The sequence below is a fragment of the Egretta garzetta genome, unplaced genomic scaffold (assembly GCF_000687185.1).
Source record: "Egretta garzetta isolate BGI_Z169 unplaced genomic scaffold, ASM68718v1 scaffold287, whole genome shotgun sequence".
Classification (NCBI taxonomy): Eukaryota; Metazoa; Chordata; class Aves; order Pelecaniformes; family Ardeidae; genus Egretta; species Egretta garzetta.
Window position 1 is genome coordinate 7,348,931 of NW_009260435.1, and position 16,732 is coordinate 7,365,662.

At 36.7% G+C, this 16,732-nt stretch overlaps 1 protein-coding gene across 1 annotated transcript in view; it reads left to right on the top strand.

The window, feature by feature from the left end:
- THSD4 (thrombospondin type 1 domain containing 4) overlaps positions 1 to 16,732 on the top strand; it is a 304,440-nt gene that overhangs the window by 153,535 nt on the left and 134,173 nt on the right. The gene's annotated exons all lie outside the window — the stretch shown is intronic.

Here is a 16,732-nt window from a genome sequence, read left to right on the forward strand (position 1 = left end):
CCCTTCTTATTATTCTTCGCATCCCTAGCCAAGTTTAGTTCCAGCTGCGCCTTGGCCTTCCTGACCCCATTCCTACACCACCTGACCGCTTCCCTATACTCTTCCCAGGATGCCTGTCCCTGCTTCCACTGCCTGTGCAGTTCCCTCTTCCTCTCCTTAGTTTCCAGCATCTCTTGTCTCAGCCATGCCGGTCTCTTCCCTTCTTTGCCTGATTTCTTACAGCTAGGGATCGAGAGCTTTTGCGCTCTGTGGACCACTTCCTTAAAGATCTGCCAGCTATATGATGATAAAGGTTGCCAGATTACACCAAGTTGGTCTGGCCACATCCTCTCTGAATTGATAGGTAGTTGTTCCGCAGGCTGTAGCTGAACAAGGTACAGATTCTAGAGGTGCCGTGCATTTGCAGTTCTCCAATGAAAAAAAAAAAAAAGGCAGATTTGGAAATAGCACTGGCAAAATGAAGGTTGGTGCTGAATCTCTGTACAGATGATGATCACAGTTTGGCCTCTGTGCTGACAGAATTTCAGGTCCTGTGATATTTGAGTTTGGAAGCTGTATCTGTTGCTGTTTCCATGTTAAATGGAGCATTCCTGAGTATGCTTTCCTTTTGAAGGCTAAAGAAATTCTTTATCATCAAGATTTCAGGTTTTTTCTTCAGCTTTCCCATGGCTGATGGGTGCAATGAGAGCATGTTTTAATCAACTAAAGAAAGCTCTGTGCATAGTGTGTACCTATTAAGCAGAATAGTGTTGACCGAAGAACAGTTGCACGTATATGTAAGTTGGAAGGAGGACTTTGACATAAATTATTAGAAGAAAGTAAAATTAATCACAGAAGTTTAAGACTTTTATTTTCTCAAAAATATTTCTGAATTTCTGTTTAAACTCGGACTTGATTAGAATTTTAGCTGTAAAAGGAAAGATTATTCCCTGGCCAGCTTCTGATCTACAAAGAGGGACTGTAAGGTAAGTGTCAAGAATTTGGGTTTGCTGGAGTTTTTTTTCCAAATGGAGACAGAATTAGGTGCATTTTTAAGACTTCATAGCCTTTTACATGAACTGATAGGGAACTAGTCTAAAAATCTTAAGATGGTGTTTGCAAAAGGGTGATACAAGAGATATGAAAAAGTACTATCAGTCTGTTTCAGAAGAGTGTTGTGTTTATTCTGTTACTATTGTAGTGGGTTTAATCTCCTTAAATAGGTAGGTTCACATGCTCAATTTATTCCTGGGAATTTCTGTCTTACAAAGTGTCTCCACAGACTAAGCACATGTATGTTCAGATTAAGCACTGTGTGATTGATGTGAGTAGTAATAGAAGTATTAAACTGGGGGTATGCTAAGGCCTGATTGAATTTACTGCAGAACTGCGGAATTAGATGCAGGATTGTCATATGTTGCCTAACAAGTCTTTTCTAGAGCAAATGCATTAGAACTTAATTTTGTGTAAAACTAAATGATTATATTTCTTTAATGTAATTCCATTCACTTTTCTGGACTTGGAACTAATTCAAACGCAACTTCCGGCTCAGAATTTGTTGCGAATCTGTCACTTATACACATACTGTACAAATTATGACCAAGATGGGTCCAGCATGCAATGCATTCAAAAGTTTGACTCTTATGAAAATGTTCTCTATAGTTTTACTAAAACCAAAGTAAAACCAAAGCTACCTTAAAATCATGTTTCTAAACTCTTCTGTGGTCAACTCTGATCACGTCTGATAAACTAGTAACAGTCATTACTGCCCAGCAGCTCTTATCTGCTGTCTTTTCTCATTATGATTTAGGAATTATATTGATGAGTTTGGCTTCAAATTCTCTAGCTGCTTTTTGTTACGTAAGTAAATGCAAGAGGGTATTTTGCTTTCAGCACTTTTTTTTCAGAACCATAGTTCTGACAATTTTCTTTGTCCTTTTAGTGTAAGATGCACTATACTGTAACCAATCAAACTTTCCTGTTTTTTTTTTCAGTTTGTAAGAGGAATGTTAAATTAAGCATGATGGGTGTTTACTCTCTTTTGGATTAAAAAGCTATATATTCTTCCAATAAAAACAATGTGCTAGATTACTCATAACATAAACGTGCTTAGAGAAGACATTCGCTGGGGAAGGGGTGTCTGAATGGTTTTTTTTTTCAGCCATATATTGGACAGTCACCACTTCCCTTCTATTATTCCCATTTAAAAAAATTCTTTGTCTAGAGTTATTCTCTGCAGTGCTGCTATGGCATGCTTACTTATTTATTTAGGTCTGTAGGGTTTGGGTTTTTTTTTTTGTTGTTGTTTTTTTGTTTTTTTGTTGTTTTTTTTTTTTTAATGCGAAACAGCCAGGTGAAATCAGCAGACTTTCTTAATTTTAAAATTTTTTGGGAAAGTCATACTGTATTGCAATTCTAAACCTATACATCACTTTTTGTTCTCATGTAACTACAATTTCTTTTAGTAATATGGCTATTGTGTGAAGGTGAAAGCTAAGTACTGGTGCTGATGTTGGATTCGCCACATTGGTCTTTATTTTGAAAGCCCTGCTTGGTGAAGATGTTCTTGTACCTAAGTAAGCCTTAGGGGCAGTATAGTATTGCAAGAGGAATGTGAAGGAGCATTAATATGGCTGAGCGAGGCCCTGTATGTTTTCCTTTGAAATATCTTCACTGCTTGCCAAACCACCTTGGCAGTGAATAGCATGAAGGCTAGATGTGGAATTATGTATGTCTACTGTAGTTTTCTCCACAATGAATATAGTCTGTGACTCCTACACAAATTTAAAGGCAACAGTTGAAAGTGCTAAGGTAGTAGGATAGACATACTGAAGAACCTAATTGGTGATTTCTTGATACTCTTGAAGTTGTTTATGCTCTCCCTAATAATACATATAATAGTGATCTTACAGAGCGATTTCTGGGAAATTTCTTTCTTCTTAGATATATTAATGATTTTCTAGATATGGATGTAAGAGTATTTTATAGGTAAAACTAAGTACTGTATCTGACATTGAATCCTTCACAGTTACACTTTTTTAGAGGAAAGCAAAAGGTCAGGTTTTTTTCTAGAAATAAAGGTTACAAATTGAAATCCAGTCTTTACTAAACACTTTCTTTAGTGTTTCTAGGTTGCAAAAAATCGTCAGAAGTGACAAAACATGTTATGTCCTAAGAATTAGTTCACATAGAACCTGCTGATTCTACTGTACCAACGTCACAAGACATGAAAATGAGAGAAAAACAAGCAATATGTGGCACTTACTTAGTTTAAATGTTTTACATCTAAAGTTAAGATTTACCTATAAGACCATCCCCCAAGGAGTCAGGCTGTTTACAAACATTTGTTGGAGAAGCAGTTAGTTTTATTTCCCTCTAAAATATTGGCAAAGTAGCTGTTTAGTTGCCTGTTGGTAGCAATCAAGCTGAGAAACTGTGAGGAAAAGGGACTAATACCAGGTATTACAGAGGAGTCTACTTGAAAATGACATTAGAGACCTGGATAATACTACAGTTAGATTAACATTAATCCGTTTGATGTAAAAGGAGTGCTCAGAAAGTTAAAGAGTGAGATTTTAAAAGCTTTGTTAAGTCTTCCATGATAATACTTCATAATAAATACTTTAATTCATAGGTTAATGCTTGATTTAATCTTTATCTATTTTGGCTTTGGATAAGTAGTTGTCAGTGGTCCATGGCAGATTGAATTTGTATAATGCCATTTACCATCACATTTTAGCATGTATACTAAAGTATTCTCTTGATCTGCTTGCACATAATGCATTTAGAAATTTGAAACAATATATGCTTTGTATGAACTAGGCTTCTATTCTAGCATATTGTGTAGAATTTTGCACTGTGAGTTTTTGTCTATGAAACATTTCATAAGAGTGAAGAGTATCATTCATTTTCAGTAAAAAGAAATGGTTAATGAGATTGAAAAAGCAGCAATCAATCTCCAGTCAATCTTACCTTTTCTGATTCAATATAAATTAACTAAGACACTATAAAACTATTATTTTGCAGGCTTGAGGACCCAAAAAAAAGAAAAGATTCTACACTTAACAGTTCAAAACATTATTTGGTTATTTGTTATTGTGTGGGTAAGAACATATACTGAAAACCTTATCATTGCACTTTTTTTGGTGTATTTCCTTGGAAAGGGGTAAAATGACGGTATTTAATTGTAAACTTGCTTGTAAAACAGGTAGTGACAAACCTGCAAACTTATATAGACAAAACAAAACTTCCAGTTTGGAAATGGTGTCTGGTTTTTTTGCTTATTTGTGTTTCGGGGAATTTATGTATCTTTGTATACTTTTTCCAGATGACAAGTATTAATAAATAGCATTCTCCATGCAGCTGTCTTGTATCATGGCAAGCTCTCAGTTAGATCTTCCAGTGGCTTCCAAATATATCAGCAGAGTAGCTGTGGTATTAGTCATACCTATCATCCTTCACTAGCTCATATCACTGCGTTGCTATGTAGCTTTGAGTAATTCTTTTTTAAATTAATGGACAGGCTGCTGGCATGACTGATGGTTCAATGGCTAGACTACTAACCTTTGAAAGTAGGAGAGAGCTTAAAAGAAAATTCAGTTCTGTGTTACACCATAGGCTTACTTGAAATTTCCTCAGTCAAAGAGAGCAAAATAATCACCTTTTTTTTGAGATGTGTTTTTTTTCTGGAATCTCTTTTGTCTGGTGAGGTGAAGTTTGAAATATCTGTAGTGCTTTAAGATCATCAGTAATTGGATTGATCAGCAGCTTTAGAAGAATCCTAATCCTTACAAATTAGGAATTAAGATGGCATTGTCTTTCCTATTGGAGCATGGTTGTAATGCATACCTGGCTAGTGTGTATTGGTGATTCTGAATAAACAATCGTTAATCTCAGGTTTAAGTCACTTGGACAAATTCCTATCACTAACAATTTGGACCATATCCATTAGACCAGGACACTTTAGAAATCTGGGTGTTCTGATGAATTTCATGAATTCTCTTGGGAGGTCCCCTGTTAACTGGTAGAAGTTGTAATAGCTCCGTTGAGGGTAACCTGGAGATCTGTATTGTAGGATAATTGTTTCCTTGAGAAATCCCTCTCCAGCTTGCCCAAGCATAATGATAATGTTGGCTATTATGTGATGCTATTTGCTACTAGAGTTTCTTTCCTATGGGAAGTATCACTAAGTTCATTATCTTTCAAGAGTCATCTCTTCTTACAGTAATCTCCACAGTGAAATGAGCAAGCTAAACAAACCCCCCAAAAACTCCAAACAAACAGTTAAAGATGGAAGAAATACATTTTTATATGTGTATATATATTTGAATTCTTAATTTTGTAACTGTTTTAGATACTTGCACTAATCCCTTGATAGCGTATCTAAATCAGCAGTGATAGGTGGTTTGCGAAATAAATGTGAAAAAGGCAAGTCAAACCTAACTAAATATGCTACCAGTGGAACAGCAGGGTTATAATGCTGTTACGCTAGGAAAATAACAACTCACTGGTGAGTATCATTACTTGTTTCATTGAACATGAGCTATCATGTGGAGCTGTATATAAAAATTAAGCGATATATTCATTGAGAAATAGTTCATTGTGAGGAAGTCTTCCCTGAAACATTGGCTGAAAACTATTTAAGACATGATCCATACAACTGTGAAGTCACTGTATTGAAAAGACTTGGAACTGTGCAGGAAATCTTTAGAAGGAAATCTTCCTTTCACATTGAAGGAATTTTCTGTGGTTTTGTTCACTTGCTTTTTGTTGGAATTCTGATTGTTTTCCAGCCGTGTGATGGTGTTGGCCGCACAGATGTGCTTTTACAACCAGATTTCTCAAACAGTCAAGTTTTATGTCTCTCTATGGGCCTTTAAGATTAGAACTGGTGTTATTGCTAGCTTTAACCCACGTAGACAGTCTGAGCATGGGGATAAAGTAATCAGCGCCATTTGCGTCTTTCAAAATATACGTAGAGAATGTTTCCTCACTTCCTTTGTTCTATGTGGCCTTTTAAGAAGTTCTTTTTTTTCCCATTAGTGTTCATATTATATTTATTTACACTTTGTTATCAGCAAACAGTATTTCCAGATTTTGTGCCATTATGTAGAGGTTTTACACTGTACACTGTAGGTTTAGCTGTGTAGTACATAACTGCTTAAAAATAAAATGGCATGTTAACTAACTTTTAAAAAGATTTTTTCAGAGTATCAGACTATTTTCATGCAGTCATTTAGGGCTTGACTTTCCTCCATACATAGTAAAAAAGTGTTCCTGAATTTAAGCCTGCTGTTTATCCCATGAGAAAGTTTGATAGTACTGAACTTGTTTCAGTTGTCTGTTTCAGGAAGACGAATTTCAAGTTAAATTATACTGGACATAACTCTGAGTACTCAGAGACTTATCAGCTGTTTATACAAGTATTTATCAGTTCTGTGAGTTGCTGATCATATTGTAAATGAAAGATTTGAGACACAATAATGCGTAATTATTTTAAGATCCTCATTATCTAGTTTGAGCTGCCTATGAATTTTCAGAATTTATATACAAGTCACGTAGCTCAGGATTTAACATAGCTGTATGTTTCCAATTTCTTGTGTTGCAGAAATCAACCATGCACAAGAATTGGCCATTTTCTCTTTGTAAATGGCATTTGTGTTTGCCAGATGCCTAGAAAAATGGAGTAAAGTCCAGGTATCTGCTCCATCTGTGTGCTTCCCAAACTTTTAAGCATGTGGGACCACTGTCCAGAGTCCAGACAGGTGGAAGAGCACGCATATACTGATAGTTCATTTGGTTCTAGTGGGCAACATGTGTTTGATGTGGTTACTTTAAAAACAAGCACATTTGTAAGATAAACTATCCAAAAATCTATTTTGTAAGCAAACAGATTTCCCCAGAATTAAGTTTTCATTAAGACATTAAAGATACACAGTTTCTCTTTAATTAAAAGAAAAGTTCATTCATTTTTTTTGAATTTTTTGTATGGTATAAATCTGCAGAGAAAGAGAAGCCTTGTTCTTGCACTGCAGCTATGCTTCTAATTTGTACCTAATTTGTACCAGCAGTGTAACTGATCTGTTGGTGCTGTGCGTTCTTGACCTGGCACGGACCCCCAGTGATGAAAAATGAGCCTTTGGTCTACTGTTGGGGTAGATTTTGACCTGGGCTAGTGTTAATTCTTTTAATTTGCGATGCAGTTAGGGGCAGGTTATATGCTATAGTGTGCTTAGATCAGATGGTCTTATTGGAAGAGGAGGTGAAGTGGGAAGATGGAATCAAACAGAACATGAAGAGATTTTGGGAAGGAGTAATTGCATCTTTGGCTCAGGAGTTTTGTAACTAGACAGGAAAAGTTGGGATGTGGTTGCTGCCCAAAGCATAAGTTACATTAGTATGAGATTAGTTCTCTCTGCTCACTTCAGGTATCTGGGTTGTGTAATGAAATTACTTTGGAAATCTTCCTCCTCTTTCTTCCTGTATTTGGTTTCAGGATGAGAGCTTAATCCAGTGTGTTTTGATCAGTATTGCAATTAAATCTCAAGTCTTCAGCCAAGCATATACGTCTCCTTTGGGAACACAGCAGCTATTTTCATTTTTTTCTGTCAGAAGAAGAGAGGAAAAACCTGGTGTTCCCATAAACTACAGAAAATACAATTTGATCGTGAATACAAGTCTTCCAAGATTTTTTTCCTTTCTTCTTTTGGATCTGAAGTAAGCTCTGGTTCAGTACCTTTGTGACATCAGAGAACAGAGTTGCCTGTGCTACAGAACTGTCTTTGCCTCTGGTGCTCCAGCTGTATGTCTCCTGGTCTGATGTTTACGTTCTTTTGTTGGGAGGAATGCTGATCTAGTCCTGTTCCCTAAATAGTGTGTGTAATGTATGCAGTGCTGGCTCCTTTCTCAAGGTTACCTCTATTTCAGGACTGTCTATCTACTGCCTGATACAGAGTCTTAACGTCTTCCTTTTGCTTAGTTGATTTCTACTATTGCTAGCCCTGTATGCATGTGGTTAGCAATGTGAATTTTGGCATAGGCACAGATTTTCAGGGCCCTGTTTATGCTACAGCCTTAATGTCCGAGACCAGCCTTACCCTGGTAGGCCTACCGCCACATTTCTGCTCATGGGACCAGTAGCCCCATTTAAATTCAGCCCTGTGCCTTCAGCCCCTGCTTGAACTACCTTGGAGGCGTGCCTCTCTCCAGCTCAGCCACAGCCATGTGTCCACCTAGCCATGGACCCTGCTGATTTGCACCCTAATCCATGGACTGACTTCTTGGCTTGACCCTGAACCTGCCTTGTCACCACAGACTGTCCTGCCTATTGGACTAGTATGTGCTATAGTCGATCCACTCCTGGGGAGGACTCACAATGATTTTCAAAATTCTTTCTAATCTGTTTTCCCCTGTCTAAAAGATTATGATTATGGCTTTGAGATTTATACCAATGTAAGAGGACAGGTGAAATATATGCATGAAAACATGTTCTACAAGGGCTTCCTCCTCTGAATGAATTTCAAGAACATTTCCAAGGAAAATTGAAAATTATAATTACGTTTGCAATCCTAACTGGTTAGTTTTCTCTTGGAGACAGCTTGTTCCCATCATTTTATGATGGCATGTTTGATATTTGCCATCTGGACACTTGGGAAAATGTGTGTTAGTGCTAAAATCTACTTGTAATGTGTTGTAGTTTTGGACCTGAAAAAAGACTTTCCTTTATAATTCTGATTTCATAGGAGGATTAGTAGCATAGGTCATGGCCTATTGCGTCATGCAGTTTGGTGCTTTTCTGCCAGGACCTCTGTTTCTTTGGTTTCGTAATTAAAAAATAAATTTACTTACATGATCCAGAGGCCTCACCTTTTTCCTTAGTGTATCTTTAAAATACTTTCTACATGTAGAGTTAGAAGTATTAGCCTTTATCCCTCATGAAGAAGTGAAAGATTCGAAAACACCATCATGCAAATTTATATATAGAATGTTAATGTTTTCTCTAGGAGGAGGCTTACTTTTCATAGGAGAGAGACATGTATTATTTGTGTAATTTATAATTAATTTGGTTTAGTTAAAAATGATTTAAAGTTTTTTTGGGGGATTTATTTTTTTTAAAGGACAAACAGGCCTAGTCCCATTTCTTATTTTAGGTAAAGTATATAGCAGTGGTACCAAGTAGTTTATTTCCACTCAAACCCATTCAAATATTTTAAAGGGTAAGGCATGCTTTTTCCTTCAGTTCCTATTTTTATGCGGCTGCTCATTTGCTACACTTCAACATGAAACACAGATCAAAATGCTTTATGTGAAACTAGTGTGATGAGAGGTAGTTTTCTAGAAATGTGTCTGGGTTTTTATACATACAAAGAAAGAGATTAAATATGATCCATGAAAGAACCCTTTTCCTTTTGGTTTCACCACTTCTTTGTGTATAGGAAGAGATAGAAGGCAGCATGAATAATGTTGGATCATGTGTTATGAAAATAGGTAAGAAAAGAATATTGAAGTGTGAGGAGGACGAGACTATGGTGCTAAAAATCTTAATGCCTTATTAGAAAAACAGAAGACATTGATTAACAAATGCAGAGAGAAAAACTTCTGTCATAAAATGAATGGTATTCATAAAAATTAAGAGTTCAAAGCATGGTGTCCACTTGTTCTGCAGTCAAAATGTAGTGTTGGGCAGAGGAAGGAATGCCTCATAAATGTCATCTTATTCTACTTGCACTATGCAACTACTGTCTGGGGAGGCAAAGAGGTGCTTTGAGAACTTGGGATATAAACCAGAATTCTATCATCGAAATACATAAAATTGGAATATGGCCACAAAAAATATGCATTCTAGCTGAGCCCTGGGCAGGTGACAACCATGGGTCTTTTCCTCCCTCTAGCACACTGTAATGCCAGAAAAGAGAAAGAGATCATAGATTTAGTAGTGAAGGAAAGATTCAAGATGATAAATCAATTTGAGGTTAATATTCAGCTCTTTGAAGGTGGACCTTTTCAGTAAAGTCTGGCTTTGTAATCAAAAATCTGAGCTTTAAGAAGTTAAGAGTAGGGAGAAGAGGAAGGAGATGCTCAGGTATCCTTTTCAGGGTTTGACTGTAGTTTAAAAGCACCATGCATTGCCAGTAGTGAGAGGAGAAAAAGATTATGATAATGAAGACTAACATGTTATTCCTGAAGTAACTGACAAACTTCCAGTAATGTGACCTAAGGTGGGCTGACCTAATTATATACAAATGCCTACTTGAAACTTACAGGATTTCCACAGGATGCAATAATACCTTTTTTTAATGGTGTGCTTTCTAAACTGATCTGATCAGATCTCTATTTCCTCACAACAAAGAAACAAAAAAAGATGAGAAACGGAGGAAAAGCTGGAACGTGGAGTGACTTTAGATGAGAAACAAGTGGAAAAGTGAGGATCGTTCCATTTAGGAAGGGAAATAAGCAAGAATAGAAGTTAAAAAGTAAGTTGGAAAGTGATTAACTAATAAAAGCATTAGTAAGGACAGAAAGCAACTGTATGGAATAATTTATTAAACTCTTTAAGATCTTTTATCCACAGCATCCTTTGTCTTTTCCATAAATGTACAGTGGGATCAAAAAATGATCAGACACACAGATAGATAAAAATATTCCTAGCTTTGTTATGTAAGGTAACAGCTGCCCCAAGCAACGGTATCTTCTGGTAGACAATCAATATTTTGGTCTTGAAAGGAATTCTTATATGGGCATAACTATCCCCTTAAAGGTTTCTTTGGACAAGAAATTATGTGAAGTCAGCTGCTTTCTTAATAAAAAAATTTGAGCAAAAGTGTACAAATAAGACATTTGGATTTACTTGGAAAAACGTTAGTATCCAAAACACTTAAATTGAGTTAAAACTTCAACCAAGAAAAAATGCTGAGATACACTGAAATATGTGTGAGGCTGGGACTTGTTTATTCCAAGGTGATTAGTGTCTGGGGTTTGCTCTTGTAGAGCTCCATATACTTAACCTTTAGGCTGTAATACACAGCTCACACTTTGACTTCCTTCACAAGCTGTGTGGGTTTTGTGTTGTGTAGTGGCGTGTATAAAAGTCCAAATACTCCTTCTTGGTCCTTCTTGTACCTACTGTTACTTCATCTGTTCTTGGTCAACAAAAGATAGAGGTGCTGATGAAATTCAGATTCAGTGTGAGTAGGGACATGGTTTAGTGGTGGATGGCAGGGTTAGGTTAAAGGTTGGACTCGATGATCTTAAAGGTCTTTTCCAACCAAAGTGATTCTATGAGCATGCCTCTTTCAAAAGGAACACAATAGCAAGGAGAAATGCTTTAACTAAGGAAGGGAGAGTATAGGAGAGAATCTTCTGCTCTCTTCCCCCTGTCTGGCCTGTGAAATGTAGAAACCAGTGAAGTGGATGTAAAAGCCTCCATGGAAATCCCTTGGTGGTTCAGCTGCAGTATTTCCTGAATCCAAGAAGGCAGGGCAGGGAGCGGCATTTTTTTGCATGCATCCTCCTCAGTATACTGTTTTATCTTCAACGAAAATACATTCTTTCTGCAGTCTCTATTCCGTGACTACTCAGAGACGCACATGGGGTGGCAAGAGACTTCTTTATTTCAAGTGTTTAATTATTCAAGTGTTTAATTAAACACTTTTTTTTTTAAATCAAGAAAACTTATATAAGAAATTTTGAGTGAAGTTTTGTGGCCAGTGTGTCTCAGTAGTTCATGCTAAAGGACAGCAGTTATTTATTCTAACCTTAAAATATCTGAATAATAAATTCAGAAGGTAATGCTTCCCAGAAGAAATGAAATAATTATTAGAAATGCCTATCTGACAGATTTAAATATGGCAGCTGTCTTTACACATGACTTTGTCAAGCAGATAAGATTTTATGTTAAACTTTTGTTCCTTTTTTGTTGTAAGTATCCTGTAGATCACTAACTGGGAAGACGACCAATTAAATAAAACTGAAACATTGTAGATTTTCCACTTGATTTTTCTTTTGTTATTCATTGGCGTTTCATATAATTTGTACCAAATTTTGAGTACATTCAGCCTTTTTTTTTTTTTTCTGTTAAATTTTTACATGGAACATTGAAATAAACAACACCTTTTCTTAAGTAATAATAGAATATGCAGTGTCTACTTAATTTGCTTTACTGTTAGTGATTCCAGGAAGATGGTGTCTGGCCAAAGCAAATTAACAGAATGCTATTTTAAATACTTGTTTTAAGAAGCAGTTTAAGGGCTTATGGGTTATGCTGTAGCTGCAGACTTGTTTCAGCCCTTATCTTCCTTTTAAATAGTTCATCAGTTTACATGCTTCAGCTGAGTACCTACCAGCGGACATTCTGGTCGACCTTCTGCTTCCTCCCAAATTCAGTAGCATTGACATTGCACCTGCAGTGACAAAATGTGAATTAGACTAATGATTTTCATTTGTACGTATTAATACTTTGAAATACACAGAAAGCGTTGTCTTGTTCCAAAGTAGTTCAGCCTGAATTACATAGTTATACTTCATGTTACCTTGCTTTAAGAGTTTGAGAGTTAAGCTCTACGAATATTAAAGCTGTGGGAAGTAGAAAGGAAGTCTTTAAAGTGTTGTTTTGACTCATGTTTTCTCTTACTGTTACTTTTATATTAGGAATCTGGTCAGCTTTCTAAGCAAATATACCTTTAGCAGAAAGAAGTGAGTGATTTTTACCTGAGCATACTGTTCATGATTTCATGTGGATTTACAGGAAGGCTGAGAGACGTGGAAGAGAAATTGCTTATTTTTGATAAGTTTAACAAACTTGTCCTTGTTTGAGATTTAGGTGCAATTTCCTCAGGAGGTAGCTCGTAAGCAAACATCATACTCTGATTGATATTTACAAACCCCTGGAGACTGACAGTTAATCTGTTCACAGATGAAAGTCAGCACTTTTTTAATGAGAACTGTACTATCCAAAGATCCATTGTGTATTTTGTGTATTTAAATTTCTGAGAGTAAGAGATAGGAGCTTTCCTCAAAAGATTCTGATGTTTTTTTCTGTTTTTAAAAAAGAAATAATTTTGGATTTTCTATTTAAATTATATACCTAAAATAGTTACGGTATTATTTTTCTATGTTTGTATGTTTCTAAGTAAAAGCAAGGATACTTTTGTGTTGAAATTAGAGATATTTTATTTCTTCCATTTTACTGTTGCCAAGTATTTTGGTTACTCTTTTTGCTACTGCTGAATTTTGTATCTGAAATAGCTCTGCAGTCATAAACTTTTTTTTCTATTGCACCAATAGTTTTGTAATCTCTAGTGTAGTGATTGTTGAGTTTTGCAGAGAAATTCTGATCTTGGTTGCAGTGGTGCAAGTTTGGCATAGTGTTAAGTTTCAAGTTACTTTGTGCTTCAAAGAAAGGCTGTGGTTGTGAACATGCACGATTCCATCCAGTTCAGTTGGATAAAGCTTGAAATCATAGTAGCAGGTATGGACAGGTCTCTTGTCTTAATATGGAGAACAGAATGCCAGCTTCTGGATTTCAGCGAATTCTTCCTGTATGTTTTTGTAGAGGAAAAAATAAATGCATATGGAAATAATTAGTTATATGACTTATTAAATGGGCATGTAGTACAGTTTTCTGTGCTCAGAAACTCATCCTAATAATATTCGGTTAGACTTTGATAAGGTTTTTTATTACTTACAGAGGGTGTACTGCTTTCTGGAATGATCAGCAAAGAGAAGACTAAAAATCACACTTCAAATTTTTTAATTCTGCTTTTTTACGTGCCATTAAAAAAGAGAGGATTGGCAATTTTGTGCCTGTGCTATACACTTATTCGCAAAAATGAGTTCACTTTGTGAAGAACTGCAGAACAAGGCAAAGCTTTGTTTTATGGAAATAGTAGTCAATCTGCATGAAGCAACTTTCATCATGGGAGTTTTTGTTACACACTGCAACATCTGAAATGGTCTATTCTTTTTAAACTTTTTCAAGCACTGGAACAGTAGTTTTAAGTACATAGTTGGAGCTCTCATGTTGGAAGTGTTTTGAGCTCGGGTTTAGTTGGCTGTTTGCTCACTATCCTTTTTCCTTTTGTGGTATGTCTAGATATTTCAAAAAAATATGGAAGGACAAGTTGGCTTCCTGACAGGGTTTTGATGGAAAATTTCCTTAAGTTTATTTGGCTTTACATTTTTGGTCTGGAGACTCTGCCATAGCCAACCAGTGTACAAAGTACCTGTAATGGCAGCTCTACATTTAGCTGTCAGCACAATGGTGTAATCTGCAAACCTTTAGCTTGCCCTAAAAAGGGGAAAATGCTTCTTTCATGTAGGTCTTGAAGGGAGGTGTTGTATTTGTGAGATCAACATAGTAGTAGAGAGTTCTGGATGATTTTTGTCAGAAAGTACAATTAATGTTACAGTGTCAAGTTTTCAAAAACTGCGGGTTTGGCTGTCAGTCACCATTCTTACAACTGTGGCTGGCTGCTTATGATCATTCAGAACATTTGGAAGAGCTGTTCATGAGCTCCATAGAGAAGCTCTCACTCTGGCTTTTTAGATCTTCTTAAGCTTGTACTGTCCCTCGAGGGGAGCCAGCTGAAGGGGATTCTTCTGCCGTTGAGACTCCTAGTCCTGCTTGGCCTGCATTGCTTTGGTTCCTACCTGGCATGCCCTCACTGAACACAGTGCTAGCAGATATTGGCAGTAATGCTGCCAGAACCACAGTGCTGCAAGGCTGCATAACGACAGGGGGGAAAAAAGGTTCACCTATGAAAGGTGCTCTGCTGATTTGAGAGGCTAAAAGGACAGGCTTCTCTGTAGTTGTAGAAGAGAAACAGCATTGTGAGTCCAGTTAGGCAGGAGAAGAGATGTTACTCTTTATGGACAATAATAGTAGTCTGTAAAAGGAAAGGCCTGAGAAGGAAGAGGCGTACTGACAATGATGTGTGGTTAATACAGGTCAGATTTTATTATGCTGGAGAACCAGATATCCAAATTCAAATACAGCAGAATTCGGAATTTAAACAGCATTGAGAATGATAATTTTCTATACTGGTTTAGGAGTTCGACTGTATGTAATTACAATTCTGAAAGCTAATACATAAAAGTATTCTGTTGGTATGATTTGTTTGAATATTAAAAAAGGGGGAAAATATTTGTATCTTTCACCTCTCATAGCAGAGGAAAAGAAGGGTTGGTAAAGCTAGTTTAAAAATAGGGTGAGGAATCCGATATATTCAGCTGTGTATACAAAGTTTACTAAACTGCAAAAATAAATCCGCAATACATAACAATGGTGTGCTTCTCAATTTCACCAAAATTATTACTTCCCGCCTCCTAAAATCTTGAGGTCTTTCAAAGTACCTGTATTCTGAGTTCATGTGGTTTACTGTCAGACATATGAGACTGGGTTATTCTTGGGTCATATTTTTGAGATTCCCCCTGCAACTGTAAGGATAAGAAATATGTATTTACATGAAAGATTAGAGTATAGTGTGATTTCTTGACTTCAGGAGTTGGAGTTTTAAGGAAGACATAGTGTCTCACATTCCCATGATAAAATACTTAAATAGGCGACAGTAAAGTTAGAGGAAGTTAAAAAGTAAAATGAGAAAGGGAAGGAAAGGGAATACAGGTCCATATACATTACAAAACAGTTGTGTTCTTCTATTGTTGAATGTGTTAGACCATTGGGGTTCAAAACTTCTTTTATATTCTGTATTTTTATGTTGCTTAGTTTACTATAAGAAAATGTCTATTGCATAGAGATTATAATCAAGCATACTAAACTAAAGGGAAGCCCTCCAACTTTTATAGCTTTCTTTGCAATTTTACTAATTTTTAGGACAAACACTCAGCTGTCTGCTCATGAGATGTAATAATTCAGCTTTGTATCAGGTTTTCAATACTGCTTTATTCTTTACTTGAAAATAGGTCTTACTCATCTTCTAAAAGAAGATTTTACTTTCAAAGGCTTGCACTTCTGCTTGCTTAGTCAAAGCAGGTTATTTGATGCATTGGGCTGTTACAAATCAAAATTTCTTTTATTCAGCTATACTATGTAAAAGAGAGATTATATCCATACCCTGCTCCGGGATTATCCTAAAGCATGGGGGCCATTTCAGGAAGCAGTTGTGACATCCTTGAGAGCGAATGGACACTTGGGTTCCTGGGGGGCCAGGAGTGAGAGCCAGCAGATTCTAAGTCCCTGGCAGGATCAGGCCATTCAGGTTGCAGGATTGTGCTGATGTAGGGCTGACTGTAAAACCATAGGCTGCTTCCTGATTAGTTTTTAATTTATGATTTGTTTATTATAAACTTCTTCAGTAAAAGGAGATGCTGTACCTTTAAGTAGCACATGCCGTCTAACCATCAACAGGCATCTTTTGCAAGCTGCTTTAGCCTGTTTCTCCAATCATGCCTGCCTAAGTCAATAACACACTGCCAAACCTCCTCGTGCATTAAAGGTTACCGTTTAGCTTGTTCCATGAATCACAGCAGATGCATAACTTGGCAGTGACCATTTCTGTCCCTCCCCTTCTTTGCTTTATACTAACTACAGCCCCCCAGCTCATTGCTGGCTGAGCCCCCTCCCCCAGCAGGGAGAAGTCATTACATGAAGAGATCAACTTACCAGTTGTCTTCAGAGCAGTGGCTGAGAGCAAAGCTCCTGGTCGTACAGTGAGTGCGATAGAAAGGGGGAGAGGGAGAGAGAGTCGTACCTAGAAGAACTAAGGGCTGTGATACTGAGACACAAGTGCATCTGCTA